Source organism: Papaver somniferum, chromosome 8 (assembly GCF_003573695.1).
Source record: "Papaver somniferum cultivar HN1 chromosome 8, ASM357369v1, whole genome shotgun sequence".
Taxonomy (NCBI): Eukaryota; Viridiplantae; Streptophyta; class Magnoliopsida; order Ranunculales; family Papaveraceae; genus Papaver; species Papaver somniferum.
In genome coordinates, this window is record NC_039365.1 from 19,588,687 (window position 1) to 19,599,323 (window position 10,637).

At 37.6% G+C, this 10,637-nt stretch overlaps 1 long non-coding RNA gene across 2 annotated transcripts; it reads left to right on the forward strand.

Moving 5' to 3' along the window:
• Positions 1 to 2,711: 2,711 nt before the first annotated feature.
• On the forward strand, positions 2,712 to 6,069 carry LOC113306799. 2 transcript variants are annotated; one of them, XR_003338842.1, is made up of 8 exons: positions 2,712 to 2,762; positions 3,524 to 3,597; positions 3,989 to 4,106; positions 4,372 to 4,512; positions 4,804 to 4,882; positions 4,986 to 5,036; positions 5,361 to 5,535; positions 6,008 to 6,069. It is a non-coding gene; the product is annotated as an uncharacterized LOC113306799 (long non-coding RNA). The 2 variants fall into 2 exon arrangements; XR_003338841.1 differs by lacking the exon at positions 4,986 to 5,036.
• The last annotated feature ends 4,568 nt before the right edge of the window (positions 6,070 to 10,637 follow it).

Genomic DNA, 10,637 nt, shown 5'->3' on the forward strand with positions numbered 1-10,637 from the left:
AGTGGCCAAATGAACTGTGCTTGTGTAGGTTTGGGTAGCGTTTGAGCTACATAGTATTATTTGGCTTTTACTCATCGTATGTAAGCTGTAGATGCATGCAGCAGGCGTTAAGAATGTCTCAGTGTAGAAAAGATACCATAACCATAGACACCTTTTCTCATTAGTCTTCACAGACGACCTACCCAAAATGCTTTGAGCAGTCCCTATCAACGACAAGTCGTGAACAAATTTTAGTTGACTCTAAAAAGGAAAGTATTAATCTGGTCTATGATTTCATGCTGCATAAATAATACAGAAATTCAAGATAGGACTGGAGGTGTCGAAAATTCATTTGCGAACTTGAATCAGTATTTGTCATGACCAAGACCAACGGAGTTATCGGTTGTACACTGACTGTACTACTTTGTAGTATTGAATGCTCGACTCTTTTGAGGTATCTTTGAATGTTGTTTTCTCTTAACTCTGAACTCTGAAGGGTTTTGGAACATATACAATCGCATATATTTGGGGTCTTGGGAGAGGTATTGGCTGATTAAGAGTAAAAGGTTTGTTTGTACAATTGATTGTTTTAGTCATATGATTTGGACTTGACGTTACAGTTATGTCATTGTCCTCCCTTTGTTGCATGCTGTTTGGTAATTGGATCCATCCCATGTTTACTTCAAAGTATGGTGGAGTGATTCCAAATATACTACTCCGGTACTTGGAATGTGGATAGGATCTGGGGGAGTTCAATCTGGATACTGGACTAGTATAAAAGAGTGAAACAGCCAAGGGCCGCAGCATTATGTTTGTTTGGAATACACAGCACAGCTTGATTCAATAAAACAACTCGAGACAAATACCAAAACATTTACTCAGCGCACCGATTGATGACTACTTTGAATTCCTGGCAGCATCATAACTAATCATTTTACGTATGATAACCCTTGACTATAGGATCCTGCCATTCAAATCCAAACCTTAAAGAAACGTCGACTCACCCCAAAATTTTCTGCATTTTGCCGAGAATTGATGTTCATTTGCGTAGAGATGGCTATATTGTACTGGTTTGCACTAACAAAACACGGTAGATGCGCATGTTTAAAACAGAAAAAATGAAAAATTATTCAAAGACGAGAAAGTTGACCTCTCCCGTGGAGGTTTGGTAAATATGAAGTTGCCTTGTCTAGCTGTACAGGTTTGGCTTTTACTCGTCCTATGTATAAGCTGTTAATGCATCGCGTAAACCTTTTCTCAGAAGTCTTCTCAGACCTACCTGTTGAGCAGTCCCTATCAACGACAAGTCGTGAATTAATTTTTGTTGACTCTATGATTTCATGCTGCATGGGACAGAAATTCAAGTTAGGCCTAATGTAGAGGTGTCAAAATTTCATCCCCTGACTTGAATCAATGTTAAGGTTAATCAAGGACGTCAAGACAAAGACCAAGACAGTTATGCTAGAGTGAGAATGGTGCAGGTGACTATACGGGGCGCATTCGAAACAGCATTACGCGAAATTTCAAGAATATGAATAATTTTACATCTCAAAAACAGCTTTTGGTTCAAGTTGGCCACACTAGAAGTACCCCATTCCAAAACTAGGATACTTCTCCTCTATCAACTGTATCAATGATGAGTTTGATAGGTTCATTCGGCATTTGTTTTCGAAGAAGTTAATAAAAATGCAGAACGGATTGGGGTTACGTGGTGCTACTGCTAGGTTCGCAACATGTCGCTTTAGTAGAAAACTTCATTTACATTATAGCACAATGTATTTGGATAAGTTTATGTAATGCCGGTAGGACAACGAATGAGCACTAAAGATTTACTACGAATTGTTGCTTGCTCAATTGGTTGAAACAAAATATAGCATTAGCCTTGCGAGGCACCACTGAATCTGTAAAGAAAGTGGGGGCTTTATATATCAAGTTCATGCACATATCGATGGTAATGGTTGAAAGCAAGTTTGTGATTAAACTGAATCATTTCATGCAGAAGTTCTCATTAGACGTTAATGATGGGCAAATTGTGGAGTGTCAGCCATCACAAAAACTTTATTTTTATAATTGCCTTGTGATTTGTATGATGATATTCATAAAGCCAAAAAATTGCCATCGTCCAATTATTCTCTGCAATCGTGTATAAAAATTCGAGATATGATTTTAGGTTTTAGATGGTAAAAAGGAAAAAGGAGCTGGATTTTGTTTTATATCAGATAAATCAAAAATTAAACAATGTTATAGCTTGTAACTGTTTCTTCTTTTTTTTTCCCTCGGTAAATAAGTTTTTTATTGATGGATGAGTTAGTACAAAATACAAACTCCCAAAGAAATGTTTCTCGCTTTGGATAGTAAGAAACCCTAGTAACAATGCAACTCCCAAACAATTAAAGAGAACCCACATACACGGTGTACGCCCAAACACTTAAAAGAAAGTGAAAAATACTATAACCCCCTACTACATGGGTTCAACACATAGAAACCCAACAAAATGGATCCTTCATTGTCAACTCCATTCTTTCACATTTTGATATTTTTAGGCCCAGAACTTTAATTTTTAGGGCTTGATAATAAAGTGACATTTTCATAATGTCAAATTTACCCTTTTCAATATATACAAGAGAAAAATCATAAGATCCATTCATTTCTTCATTTTCTTTCTCTCTCATCTCTCTCATCTCTCTCGCTCGGTTGCAGGTTGCAGAGAAAAAAGTTTCAGGGTTTGCTCTCTCTCAGACGAAGAAACAGGCCGAGAACACGATTTCTAATCGAAATTTCCAGTGAGTAATGATTTCATAACTTAGATCTGACCTTTACAAAAAAAGATCTTGATTATCTAAACATAAATTCGAAATCAACATCAGTTATTCTTCGGAGATTCAATGAAAATTCATCAGCATGAACTGAATATGAAGATTCTCGTAGAAAATCAAATCCAACAGGAAAAATTTCAATTCAATCGGTTGATTTCGTAATCTGATTTCATTTTTTCTGCAGAGATTTCGTTCTAATTTAGTTTTCTGTTTGAAGATTCATATAAAGTTTCTAGGTTTATATTTCTTTCATTGATTTCATTTTCTTTTTTAGATCTGGAAGAATGATAGTAAATCATCTGCGTGTTTGTTATTAGAAGAAGAAGATCTGTTAGAAACGATGATAAATCGAAATTTTATTCTCGGTGTTTTGGAATTTTGGTGCATTTTTGGAGTTCATCCTGGTTATGATGTAGTTATTTAGAGATTTGAATGGATTTGATTCAATAGATAAAATAGTTGAGCATCAAATAATCTATGAATTCGAATCAGTCAAATATTATTTCAATTTTATTTTGAATCTGAAATTAAAGCTTGTGAATCTCAAGTTAAGGTTTCATCATCTCTTCTCAGTCTCCATTCAAGTCAGAAGTCTTCTACAATCTAATTAGTTATTGTTTCATCTCTTTCATTTTTTTCAAGGTTTTTTTAAGTTGGGATTTCCTCTTCTTTGTTGTTTTTCATGTATGTAATGATGTTTTAAACCTTAGGACTTACTTATTGTGCAGGTTCAACAATGGAACTATGAAGATCTTCAACAACAACAGAAATAAAGAAGATAACAACTAATCGTCATTCACAGGTGATTCAAAATCTGATTCTTCTTTTGCTTTGGAAACAACTAATGAATAAGCTGTTAATAGTAATAATTTTCATCTGGAGATTCGGTATCACCAACATCTGATAATTCTGTTTTTGAGTTCTAAATGTTTGATGAATTGCTTCTGTTGTTTGGTTTTATTGATGTTGTTTAATTTTTGTAATTTAAGGATACGAAATGTAGATGAAGTATTTGGATCTGGCATTTAGTATGTTTATTTACATATTCTCAGTTTTTACTAAACAAAATTGTTACAAAATGTGAAGAAGGACACACAAAACCTTTTTTGAGATCTTTGCTTCTTTCAATTGCTAATAAACCCAGTATGTCCATCCTTCCATGTAATGAAGTTTTCTACACTTCCTTGATGCAGAACAACTTTGGGTACTGGAATCTGTACCTGGAGATGTAAATCCTGAAGAGAGTGATGGAGAAGTTGAGAAGGTTTTCCAGACCTTGCAAAGTTTACCCTCAGAAATCCCATCAAGAAAGTAAGAGTTATTCTCCTTCATTTTGTTGTACTTATGTATACTACAGTTTTCATTTGTGCAATTGGGAAGTTGATATATACATTCAACTACACTACCATATATATGGATCCACTGTAAAGGTGGACGACTTTTGGAGTTCATGAACTGCCAGTGAACAACACATTTGGAAGTGTTTTCTTCTTTCATGGAAAATCATACCTTCGTAAGAGAATTGACGTTAGTAGATCAACTATCTAACATGTCATATTATGTTTCTAAACCTCAGGTGGCTTGTAGATTACATGATGGAGCTTGGGTTCTTCAAATCACTTTCCCAGTGGGTTGGCAATAACCTTATGAAATCTGGGGACCATGAAACATGGGCTTTTGATCTCCAAGGTGCTGTTGATATGTTCAATTCATACAGGTATGCCCGATTATCCTCATTAATCTGCTGGTATTAGCTCCTGTTTGTGCTTTATTATGGATGTGTAACTCTCAGTTACACAAGCTAAGTGGATGTGTAACTTCTAGTTACACAAGCTAAATATATGTGTAACTTCTAGTTACACATGCTAATTAGATGTGTAACTTTTACTTACACATACTGATTGAATACAACAGCTGAAGGTTTTTAACGCTTGGAAACAACTTATTCATGATTAAACCTAGGTAGTACTTGTCATCTTGTATAAGAACTCCAATTTGAATGATTCAGGTTTCAGTTGGTGATATTGTGGTGACTCCAATTTGAATCAATCAATTTATTCCAATTTGTTCTTTTGAAGCTACTTCAGGTAACGTTTTTGTTTTGATTCAATATGATTGACTCATTTAGTAGTTCTATTTTCTTATTTAGTTTGATTAGGTTTTGATTCTTGTTTTGGTTGTTCTATTCAGGTCAGAGCAGAAAAATATAATTTTTCTGGAATCAATGAATTTTGAATCTAGGTACGTTTAGATTGTTGTTATTACTGTTGATGTTGTTGTTTTAGGTTCAATTTCTTGGTAATACTAGTTGAATCCAATCATCTAAAAACGATGAACTCTCATGATTACAATGGATTCAGTTATTGACTTGTATCTGTAGATGATAAGATGAAATCTGATTGTTAAAACATCTGTAGATGTTGGGACTTACACATGCTTGTTTAGTTAGTTGATTATACATGCTTGTTTTATGACTTTTGGAGGCTGGCAATATTGCTTTTGCATCTAGACTAGTTTGTGTATACAATGATTAGTTTGGCTGATATTTTTATGTTTCTTTTACAGGAAAATCAACACTTGTGGTGGTGTTGATGGTGGAGGTGCAGGTTTTGGAGGAGGATGAGGAGGCAGTGGTGGTACTGGATCAGATTTGGAAGATAATTTGTATTTGGAGTTAGTGGTGGTGTTTTGGTATGAAGCTGAGAGGTTTGGTATGGATGTTAGAGCTGTGTTAGACATTGTAAGTTGGATCTACTTTACATTCTGCTTGTCTTAGTGGTGGTGTTTTGGTATGGATGTGTAATTTTTAGTTACACAAGCTAAATAGATGTGTAAATTTCAGTTACACATGCTAATTAGATGTGTAACTTCTAGTTACACAAGCTAAATAGATGTGTAATTTCTAGTTACACATGCTAATTAGATGTGTAACCTTTACTTACACATACTTTGCTTTAGGTAACTTAGGCTTGCAAGTTCATGATAAATGGCATATTCCATATGCAGGTGTAACTCCTAGTTACACAAGTCATATGCATGTGTATCTCCTAGTTACACATGTTATATGCATGTGTAACTCTCAGTTACACAATTCAGATGCATGTGTAACTACTAGTTACTCTAGTCAGATGCTTGTGAAACTGAATATACATTGTTGTATGTACTGTTCATTTTGATCTTATAAATACTGATTGCTTGTTGTTATATTTCAGGTTTCAGATAACTTCATAAAAGCTAATTGCTTAAACGTGGTAATGATCTCGCTGGAACTGGAGTTGACGCTGAATACACAAGTCAGATGCATGTGTAACTCTCAGTTACACTAGATAGACACATATGTAACTCTCAATTACACTAAACAGATGCGTGTGTAACTTCTAGTTACACATGCCAAGAAATTATTGTAAATGAATATTAAAGTAATAACTTTTTTTTTTGTGTTTTTTTTTTGATGTCTATTTATTTGCATATATATACAAGTGTAACTTTGCATTACACATATCATAAGGATGTGTAACTTCTGGTTACACATGCCATATGCATGTGTAACTTCTGTTTACACCTTCGCACTGTATTTTAATAATTTCGGGCCTAGATTTAATAATTTTGGGCCTAGATTTAAATTTTATTTAATTATGGGCTTGACAATATGCATAAGGGTATCAAGGTCTTTTAAAAACTCGGGGCCTAGATTTAAACTTTTTTAAATTAAGGGCCTCATATTATGGGTTATCCATGGGTTGGGCCTGAGCCTAATTTCCCCGAAAAGAAAACCCACAGCCCCACTACTGGAAGGATAAAAGCCATAAAAGTGTGGAAAACCCAAACCCGCCAAGAGTCCGAGTGAACCTTCACGAGTGCCTGAATCTTAGTTCCAATTCTAACTCCGACCAAACTTCGCCGCTCATTCACCAGACCCCTTGCTCTGATCGATCTCATAAACTAGAAGTCTCCCACAACCAAATCACCAACAAGATATCCGTCGTGACTTCGTTCATCAGTAAACAAGCTTGGATCAGTAGATCTGACCACCAAAACCACCATTTAAATCGAAAATAGATCGGACTAGAAATCAGTGAAAAACTAGTCTCTTGAACCCCATAAACTTCATGATGCTGACGAGCAGGAAGAAGGTCGAAGAGAGGATGAAAAAAGAGAATCTGAAACTCGCGAAGCCAAAGAAACCAAATTAGCAAGCTAACCCAACAAACGAAATCACCAACAGCGCAAGATCGCACGCAGAATCACCACTAGGATGAAACCACCAGAAAATGCAACTTATAAACCTAGATCTTAAGTTGGAACTTTACAAGCTAAGGTTTAGAACCCAGAAAACATAACGAAAGGAAACAGCAACAATTAAAACGAGATCCGAGCTCGAATTTCGAGCTCAGACGGCTGGCGACGGCTAGGGTTCTGAAAGTTCAGAAAGGGAAATGGGAGAGAGGATTGTAACTGTTTCTTACACTGAATTGGAAAACGTTTCTTATATCGAATGCTATAAAGTGCAGATATTGGCAATGCTGCATTGATCGTCAGTTTTTCCAGGAAAAAAACTCTCTAATGGAGAAGGGTCGTGGTTATGCTGCTGCTCTAGCTTTTGGATATGTACAATTAAAAATCCGGGCGAGATTGGGGTATACCCAGATTAATTGGGGTATACCCAGATTTATATGGATATGGTGCCCTTACTAAGGGGAGGCCAAATATGGGTGTAGTTACAATACTATCCACACCCTATATAATTCGGATTACCCTAAGGTTATGTCCTATGGGCTAGATTGAGTTGTTAGATTGGCAGTTAAGTGTTGCAAATAAAAAAAAAGTGTGGTCTAAAAGTTAACACTAGTTCTTGTAACAGGCGTATTGCACGACGCACGTTGTAAACCACCAGACCAATACCCTGAAGAATATCCCCTAGTTTGTGACATGTTTGATATCTCGAGTGTTTTCATGGAAAACATGTAGCACTTTGCTACGTGTGGCAAGTTAAAATCAAGAGGCTTGCCGTAGAAAAATAGCATGCGATGCTATTAGGCTTATCTTGGCTGGTCGTCTGAAACTTGCCACAAGCCTGCCGGCTCGGTGGCGAACTTTGATGGATGAGATTGCATCTCATGATGAACTGTAGCCGTAGATTATGACTACCTTCTATTGGCGCCTGGTAATGGCGCAATGGCACCTTTGGTGCATGCCAGCTGTATTGCAGCATGGCTGGCATGGCTCGTGCATGTCAGTGGAACCGGTGGTGCAAGTGGCGCCTGTCGTAGTCATGGCCACTAGATTTAGGCGGCGGGTCGCCTAAAAGTTGCCACAAGTCTGGTAGTTTGGTGGAAAACTTGGATGGCTGAGATCGCATCTCATGAGGAAGGGTAGCCGTTGATTATGGCTACCTTCTGTTGGCGCCTGGTAATGGCGCAATGGCATAGCTGCTGCATGCGCCTACGTCATGGTAGCATATCCGTGTCTGTGGCGTTGTGGCATGTCCAAAGCTAGGATTTGGCGTCGTGTCCAAAGTTAGGGTTTGACGGCATGTCCAAGGCTAGGGTTTGGTGCCGTGGCCAAAGTTAGGGCTTGACGGGATGGCCAAGGCTAAAGTGGCTCGCGGTATATTGTGGATTATGACCAAAAATTAGGGTTTCGGCTAACGCTACTGAACCAAAAATATTGTTTCGATCATGAAATCCTAATTGGAGTCCGTTATGGCATTGGCCACGAACAAAAAGTGGATTAGCACGTAGTGGCGTCATTTGTGGCACATTGGCATGTTACTGCGGCAGAGTGGCATGTGGGCATGCCGATTAATATGTTGTTGTGGCAGGGCGCGTTTGGTTTGCCAGTTAGCATGGTGGCGCGGCAAGGTGCGTTTGGCCTTTAATGTATGTGGCGAGTTTAAAGTGACTTGATTGGTCAAGAAAAGTGGTCGGACAAACATAAGGCACGGCCACACCACTAGTGCTCGTGGCGCATTTTAAAGTGACCTGATTGGTCGGTAGAAAGTAGAGGGTCCGGTCAAGCATGGGCATGGCTACACTCCCGGTGTGAGCGTGGCATATTTAGAGCAACCTGATTGGTCGAGGGAGATGGGGGCCGGTTTAGATTGAGGCGTGGAAAATGGAGCTGATTGGCCCAAGGCATGGCCACGCCTCCCTTTGCTGCTGCTCCTATCCTGCGGCTCTTTGTTTTCTGATTCTGGGCAAGATTTTGCATATGCTAATCCATGGCAGTTTAATTACCTATTTTTCCTAGGCTTGATTTCGACAAGCAAGGTCTGATATATTGCGCAAGGCGCAAAACCCTAACTTTTGAAAATTAGTCAAGATAATTGATTGAATTCTATGTGTTGACACAAAGTTCTTTTAAGTTAATTGCCAGAGAGCATCATGCTTTTTGATTGAATACCTTATGCAAAGACCTTATCCTTGCTACTTGGAAATTCGTGCTATTCTGTTACGAGTGAACACAAATTGTCATGTCGTATCAAGATTAAGGGTTCAGCCGGGGGACATAGCACATGAAACATTCAAAGAAACTTATATTAATTGAATGTAGGCAAGGTGCAAAAATTTACAGAATGCCTGGGATTGTTGCTACATGCACCATTCTGGGTAAATTTCATAAGAAAATATTGAGTTGCTCAATAAATGTGTCAGTGGAGAGGTTGACACTCATGGCTCTGTTTCCTTGCAGAGTGACGTCACATCAGATGTAAGGTTTTACAATTTTAACCCTAAGATAAAAACCACCATCAATATAAATATATCGAAGAAGAAATTGTTGAAGAAGAAGAAGAAGAAGAAGAAGGAGAACAAACTTTAGCTATTGTTCAACAAACCCAAGCTTCAACTTCAACTGAAACCAGAAGACCGAAAAGGGTTATCACTAAACCAGCTGATTCCCACATGCCTCCCCGTCACTTGATGGTTAGAATGAAACCAGGTGAGCCTCCAAAGGGGACCCCAAAAGATGGTGGAAATGTTCTTTTTGGATACAAAGACTCATGGGCATGTACGATCCATAATACTATCGTAAGTAATCTCAATCCGTCTTTGTTTTTTATTCAAGTGTGTATCTATCTTAAATTTGCGTCAAGTATTTGTATTTATTTTCATTTTGTTGACGAATGCATCATCAACATTTAACTTCGTTCAGTTAGCTTCAGGAGGGCTCCACTTAGGTGTCACCTTAAAAAATTGCAGAGTAAGCGTAGGTTGTTCCTCTTCTGGAAGCAGTGGAAGAGCATAATTGTACCAGTAAACTGCATTTAATGATAACTATGGATGGAATTGTTCTTTTTATTAAACACCTTATCATTCCTATTTTTCCATAGAGCCCACAACACACTACTGCCCATACTGAATATCTCACACTTCCTCTTCTCCATTAACCAACTGGCAATTACTTTTTTACAACTCATACCATTATAAATTTCAGTTATACAACCTAGAGGAGAACCAAAGAAGCTGGTAGCAGCTACATGGCAATGTAAGAAAATATGTTCAAGGTCTTCGACTGCAGAGTCTGCATTCTTTGTTGATACCTTTTACAAACTTTCTTAGGTTTATAAATATGGCAATACCGTCATGCAAGGATCTCCATATAAAGGTAAGAATTTTAGGGGAAGGGTCTTTGATATTCCATAAAGTTTTCCACGGGAAAGTGTCACTAGAAGAAGAACTAGGTTGTTTCTGTTTCAAGTACTCTATAAAATATTTGCACGAAAACGTATCGCTAGGATGTGGTTTCCATATGTGCTAAGAAAATAAATAATTTTATGATCTAAGCAAAATAATATGGATGTCAAGGAATATTGGAACCTAAAGCAATGACCTCTATCCCTGC